Source organism: Azolla caroliniana, unplaced genomic scaffold, assembly GCF_043228905.1.
Source record: "Azolla caroliniana isolate FFs.n. ecotype wild unplaced genomic scaffold, voAzoCaro1.0.p SCAF_9, whole genome shotgun sequence".
NCBI classification, from domain to species: Eukaryota; Viridiplantae; Streptophyta; class Polypodiopsida; order Salviniales; family Salviniaceae; genus Azolla; species Azolla caroliniana.
Genome location: NW_028230444.1, coordinates 8447408 through 8454256, shown reverse-complemented (window position 1 = coordinate 8454256; position 6849 = coordinate 8447408). Strand labels below are relative to the sequence as shown.

The 6849-nt window shown below is 42.5% G+C and overlaps 1 pseudogene; it reads right to left on the bottom strand.

Moving 5' to 3' along the window:
* Positions 1-1206: 1206 nt before the first annotated feature.
* Positions 1207-3100, bottom strand: LOC147860101 (3-ketoacyl-CoA synthase 4 pseudogene; annotated as a pseudogene).
* Positions 3101-6849: the final 3749 nt, after the last annotated feature.

Sequence of the window (6849 nt, the reverse complement as noted above, 5' to 3'; positions counted from 1 at the left end):
TGGTTCACTTCTTATTTTCGATTAAACCTTGAGTGAAGACGTGCAATTTCTTCCTTTGTGTCACCTTTTCCCCAAGCATTGATGCAAACACACATGTTGCATGATACATGAGGTAGATAAGCCAATTCTATCTCAATGTAAGTGTTTATATCTACCCAAACAATTCATGGTCCACTTCTGATTTTAAATTAAACCTTGAGCGAAGATGTGTCGATTCTTCATATATGCCACTTTTTCCCAAGTGTTGGTGCATGTACATGCAAACATGTTACACATTGATGTAGAGGGGGATATGCAAACTCTATGTCAATGAAGATTTTTATATCAATGTTCCAAGTGATTCGAGATCCACTAGATTAAACCTTGAGTGAAAATGCATAGATTCTTACTCTTTGGCAATCTTCTTTCTAAAGACTAATGCAAGAGCATGCACATACACAAGAGTTATATATTGACGTAGCATTAGATGTGTTGATTCTATCTCGACATAGGTTTCTCTTTGTCTCACTACCCTTTGTATATTAATCCTTGAACAAAGGCATGCGGATGCTTCCTCCATGTTTGAGTAGATTAAACAACTCCCACCACAAATGTCAAGGCTACCCAATAGAGCCAATCAATCCTTAACTTGAAAAGAGTAGCCAGTGTAATTGTTATAGAGAAATGAGGTTGCTTTCTACCTAGTAGGTTGGAAGTCCTTATATTTCTTAGGAGAGGAGTCAATGTATAATGCACCCCCATACCAAAATTTACAAAATCCATAACCAATCTGATTTCTCAAAGTTATAAAGGAATGATAGTAATGGAGATGAAATTAGGTTTGCATTGAGAAAAGCAAGATGGCATGCCCACATTCCTTACACTAGATGAACCAAATTTTATTAATCAATGTATTGACATTCCTTAGAAGATGAACCAAATTTATTGATCTTTAATATAAATATACATAATATGCAATTACAAAAGATCACATAATGATAAACAAAAGCTTAAAACAAATAAAAAGAAAAAGACACGAGATTACATTAGCTTTGGTTTGATGTATGTAGGCAAGCAACATTAATCGAAAGTATTGATAGCAACTTGATATAAAAATGTGCTTTAGCATACAAATCTTTGAGTAGTAGGTAATCATGTTTTTGGAAAAGGTAAGAATAAGAGTAAGAATCATGTTTTTGGAAAAGGGATATAGTGATGGTATTAGAATTAAACACACAAAACTCGGAAAAAATGCAAACCAATGTATATCATGAATCAAGGCAATTGGATTGAAGAAGAAGAAGAAGAAGAAGAGTTAGTTGGTGATGAAGACAAAGTTGATGGGTGGCGACAACCAACGACGAACATTGATACATTGATGGTATGGTGACGTTAATGGCAAACGGCTTGTCTTGTCGACCGGTTGATTCGTTGGTTGGTTGATTGGTTGGTCGGGATCCGACAAGTGGCTCTCCTTTCCTTGCATAGTTTATTAGAAGTCCCTGAATTTTAACTAACTAGAGCTCTTGGAAGTCGACGAGAGGGACGGGGTAGTCGAGGATGGTGTCGGTCCAAGCATTGGTGTCTTCATAGGGGTCGATGGATCGGAGTGCAGTCCACACGGCGCTATTGCACTTGAAGCCGCTACCGAACACGATCTGCCATATCTTGTCACCCCGGCGGACGCGGCCCTTGCACTCGAGGTATTGGAACTGGTACCACGTGGTGGACACGGACGTGTTCCCGAAGCGGTGGAGGGCCATCCGTGAGGGTTCCATATTGAGGGCAGAGAGGTTGAGCCCCTTCTCGACCGCGTTAAGGACGGCCCGGCCGCCCGAGTGGATACAGAAGTGGTCGAAGGCCTTGCGGAAGTCGGGGACGTAGGGCGGGACACCCCGGGACTTGAAGACATTCCTCATGAGGTAGCTTGCCAAGAAGAGGAGCTGCTCGGAGTAAGGCAAGACCAATGGGCCCAGCCTCTTGGTGTTCATCCTCAAGGTGTCTGAGGCAATCCTCATGAGGTCCTTGCTCAAGAACACCCCTACCTTGCCTTCCTCATCCTCTTGCTGGTAGGCTGCATGGTAGGCTGCATCATTGGCCCCCATGTGTGTCCTCACCAAGTGATCCAACCTATATTTAGCTGACCTCTTGTCAGACCTCTTGTTTGACAGCAATATGGCAGCTCCCCCAACCCTAAACAAGCAGTTGCTCACTAGCATGGTCTTGTTGTTCCCCCAATACCAGTTCTGGGTTATGTTCTCTGTGCTCAGCACAATGGCATATGTGCCCTTGTGGACTTGCAAGGCATCCTTGGCTAGGTCTATGGCTATCACACCTGCACTACACCCCATCCCCCCTAGGTTATATGTCCTTATGTTGCTCCTCAGCTTGAACTTGTTGACCATCATGGAGGACAGAGATGGTGTTGGGTTGAAGGTGCTGCAGTTCACCACCAAGATGCCTATGTCCTTGGTGGAGATCTTGGTCTTGGCCAGGAGCTCTGACATGCATGTCCCTAGCACCATCTCTGCTTCCTCTCTAGAGGCCTGCATGGATGGCTGTGGGGGTAGGTTCCTGAAGCACATTGGGAAGGATGTGGATGGCCCTAGCCCACACCTCTCCAATATCTTCTTCTGGAACTCTAGGCTCTGCTGGTTGAAGATCCCAGACACCTTGGAGTGCTCCAAGAAGGTGGAGTGGGGTGCCCTTAATATGGCAGGGGGCCTAAAACAGGAGATGTCCATTAGGTAGACTGTGGTGCTTGCCTCCCTGCTCCTCATCACCAGCAGTGTGAGCAGGGCCATGATGAAGACCAACTCCCTTGACATAACAGGGTCTATCCACACCTTCCATGGCTTCTCTACACTCTCCACACCCAATGCCAATGCAAGGCAGAGTGAGACAAAGGCCCATATGAGGAAGCTTGATGGAGGGATTAAGAGGGAATAGGAATGCTTTGTGCAGGAAGCAGCAGCACCACCTTTCATGAATCTTGAGCTCAGAATGTTGGAGAAGACATCAGGTAGCAATGGTGGAGGGTAGTAGCTTGATGATGCAGGGGAGCTTGGTTTGGTGTTAATAAGCTCATCACCCATTTTTTTTGGGTGATTAGTGGGGTGATTAGTGGGGGGCTTGGTTACTTAAAGAGTAGTGGGGGAGGGGATTAGTGGGGTGATTAGTGGCTATGGTGTTTGTTTGGTTTTTTTGCAGGAATTTGTGCTGAGCTAACTAAGAAAGTGATGAAGCATTCATTCAAACATTCCTGTACATTCATAGAGCTCAGCCATAAAAAGTGAAGCATTTAAAAAGGATTTCTTCTTCCCTCTCTTCCCCCCCCCCCCACCACCACTAAAAAAAGACTTAATTAAATTTGTATGCCTTTTTTCCTTTTGTCTTTTTTCTTTTTTGATCACCAACCTTCCTTAAATTTCTCAACTAATCCCATTTTGGGTAAATAACTAATCACCTTTTTTAATCACCTCATTAGTGCTAATCCACTTCCTTAATCCCCACCCTCCTCTTTTAAGCCTACTCTCATCCCCCCCCCCCCCCCCCCCCCCCCTCACTATGCCTCAAATCCCATTTTGGGTTAACTAACTAATCAGCCTTCTTAATCACCTCATTAGTGCTAATCCACTTCCCTTCTCCTCCTTTTTGTCACTTGTTCAAACCCTAATCCGGCCTCTTTTCAACCTACTCTCATTCCTTCCTACTATGCCTCCTCGAAAATTAGACTCCTGTTTAGATGGCTAATCACCCTCCTTAATCCTCACGACCCCATGCTAATCCGCCTCCTTAATCTGCGTCATTAATAAATATACTCAGTTTCCGGTCCACATCTTTAACTCTTCTCTGTCTCGCTCAATCAATTCCCTCCTCATAAATGTGGCTTTTCTCTTTCAGCAAAGTAAAATCCAAAAGTCAAAAGCTCCCTTAATCTTTCTGTTTTTCTGGGCGGATTGTCCTGTTTCCATTAGAAATGATCGATTTACCCAATTAAGAAAGTGGTTTTCCATTTCCTTTCCCATAAGATGCTCCCCTGGGTGGTTTTTGCACAGAATCTTTGGTGGATTTGTTTCTTCCGAGGAAAGTGGTTTTGTTAAATTTCGTCTTGGTCTTGGTGGTTTCTTTCTTTTTTGTTTGTGAACTTCTCAGAGAAAACATATAGCCTTCTGCCTTCACAGGAAATGCCGTTTGTCTGTGTCTTTCCAGGAAAAAAAATCTTTTAGCCATGGAAAATCAGGAGTTTTTTTTTTGTGTGTGTGTCAAAATTATCCGAGAATTCATGGTTTTCAGATTCAGGCCCAATTGATTAAGAAAAGTATGTAGTTATTTTAAAGATCGGCAGTGTTTTAGGACCAAAAACTCAGAAGGCCTCCGACGAAACCCTAATTCCATAGGCGGTTTTCGCAGAAATAAGATTTTGTCGGGAAACACGTGTGGGTGGTTTTGTGACCCTCATTTGAGCGGTTTTCCGGTGGATGCGGTGGCTGAGCGGTTTTCGGCGGCGATCTTTAATTGAATAATAATAATAATTTTATTTATTTATTTATTCAATTTTCTTGTTCATCACTGCGCTGCGAATTTGGTGCCGCAAATAAGGAAATAAAAAATAAATCTACCGTTAAAAAAAAAAGTTAAAAATATTTTCAAAAAAAGAACAAGTAGCGAAACAACTAGATTTTCGACAAAAAAAAATAAAACAAACAAACAATTTCCTCTGAATTTTTTTCTTCTCAATTGTTCATTTAATCGTAATTAATTATTCTTATGAGACCAATATTACATTTTGCATAATACTAACCTATGAGACCAAAAATATACATTTTGCATAATATTGACCTATGAAACCAAAACTATTACGCTGTTAGACACACACACCCTGATAGACCATATCATCTCTCATTCCCAATCCTTTCTATGGCCTCTTTCGTTCTCTTCACTTTCAATCACATTGGCCTCATAGACCTCCTCTCCCCACTCAAAAATGTGAAGCTCTCAGTGTCGTTGACCCATGTGCATATTGCATAGCTCTTGTCTCTTTGCTAGGCTTTATTACCAAAAACAATAACACCCTACTCGTTTCTTGTCACACTCCGTCTATGAGACTTGACATTGGGGTCTCATGCCTCATGGTAATCAAATGTGGCACACTCGAAGTTCGCTACCCTTCGTACGCTCTTATAATTGCAAATGATTTCACACAGCTTGACTATTGTATCAATTAAAAAATGTGAAAGTTAAGTTTTCATGTTTTTCTTTTACTAAAATGAAAAGTGACAAAGGTATGGCTCCTATAACTTCCCTATATAGTGGTGGATTTTGCCACATTTAAAAGCAGGAAAGTTAATGCCTCCTAACACCTGGAAGTTGCGGTGTACAATTTGAGATAAGTAAAAAAAAAATTCCAAAAAAAAACTCCTTCCATTAGTGATAAAATTTTACAAATGAGATTATTATGTACAAATCCATGTTGGGACACGATAGGTCCATCTTATGTGGATGCCCACTAACTCAAGAAAGGGAGAGGACGACCATTGTTGGATGAACGCTATTCGTTGTCTTTCAACTCCATCGGAGCCGCCCTTGAGGCCATTATACTGGCTCTTTAGAGTGGCTACAATTTCACTCCATATCTCTTGCAGTAACATTGTTGGATGCACGGTTTGGTTGGAGAAGATCCGTCTACATCGTTGTTTCCATAGAATCTAAAGGGTTATTGGGCTGACCAATTCCAACACAGCTTGAGATTTGTCATTAAGAGGAGTTGAGTGGACATTGCCGATGGTGGAGAAAAAAACCTCTTGTGCTTTTATCACCAAAGTCATCCCCTCCTCTTGATGCTCGTATTTGCCAACTGGGGTCTACCATGATAGCCAACATATATTTCCCCACTTGATTGAGCCTTGCACCTGGCAAAATTGCAACAAGCGGCCAACCCCCCGCCATATTCGATAGGACGTTGGGCAATCCCACAGAGCGTGTCGTATTGATTCTATTGCATTTGGGCAATCCACACAATTAGGAGAGATAAGGTTCCCGCGTTGCCATGCTCCCACCGGTAGTGACTTATGTATTAATCGCCATTGGAACGTGGTAATTCGCATCGCGTGTTGTTGTTTCTAGATTTTCTGCCAAAACTTGGTGATAATTGTGTGAGGAACTTGATATGTGTGCCAGACCTTTGTAGCAGCCGACTCTCAGGCGGTTTGAGCAACTAGAATGTGGCGACCCAATCTAGTTGTGAATTGGAAGAAAGGGATGGGTTTGCTTCCTTGTCCTGCGTAAGGATCACGCCATCTCCATTGCAAAGGGTCCCAACTGACCTTACGTACCCATGTCTTATCATGAGTACATATGTGCCAATCAGGTTGTACTTTGATCAGATCAGGATCTACAATCCATTTACGGCCAGTATATGCGAGTACTCAAATTGTGTAATTTTGTGTTGGTGTCTTAGTGTCTCGCAATTCAGAGCCTTCGATCCTGTCTGGTGTTCCCCTACCTCTTGGGATCAAAGATCCCTCCTCCTCGTAGCCTATCCATTTCTCCATTGTCGTCCTTTGAGTACTAGCTTCCCCAATCAGTAGAGCGTTAATGATTTCTGATCTCATAGTCCATCCGCCTTTGATTGCATGGAGTATGTTGGCTTGATCTTGTAGTGGCAGTGACATAAACCGTCTCCAACATTCTATACTTTTTCCTAGACCTTTTGCAATGTATCCCCATGACAACCCCTTACTTGATCCAAGTAGTTGATTAGATTCATCCTTAATACATGGGTTCCATAGGATACATTGACTAAGCCAGGCAGGTTCGGAACTCGGTTGATTGCACTTGAGTCCTCGTCTAATGTCACACCATGCCTTC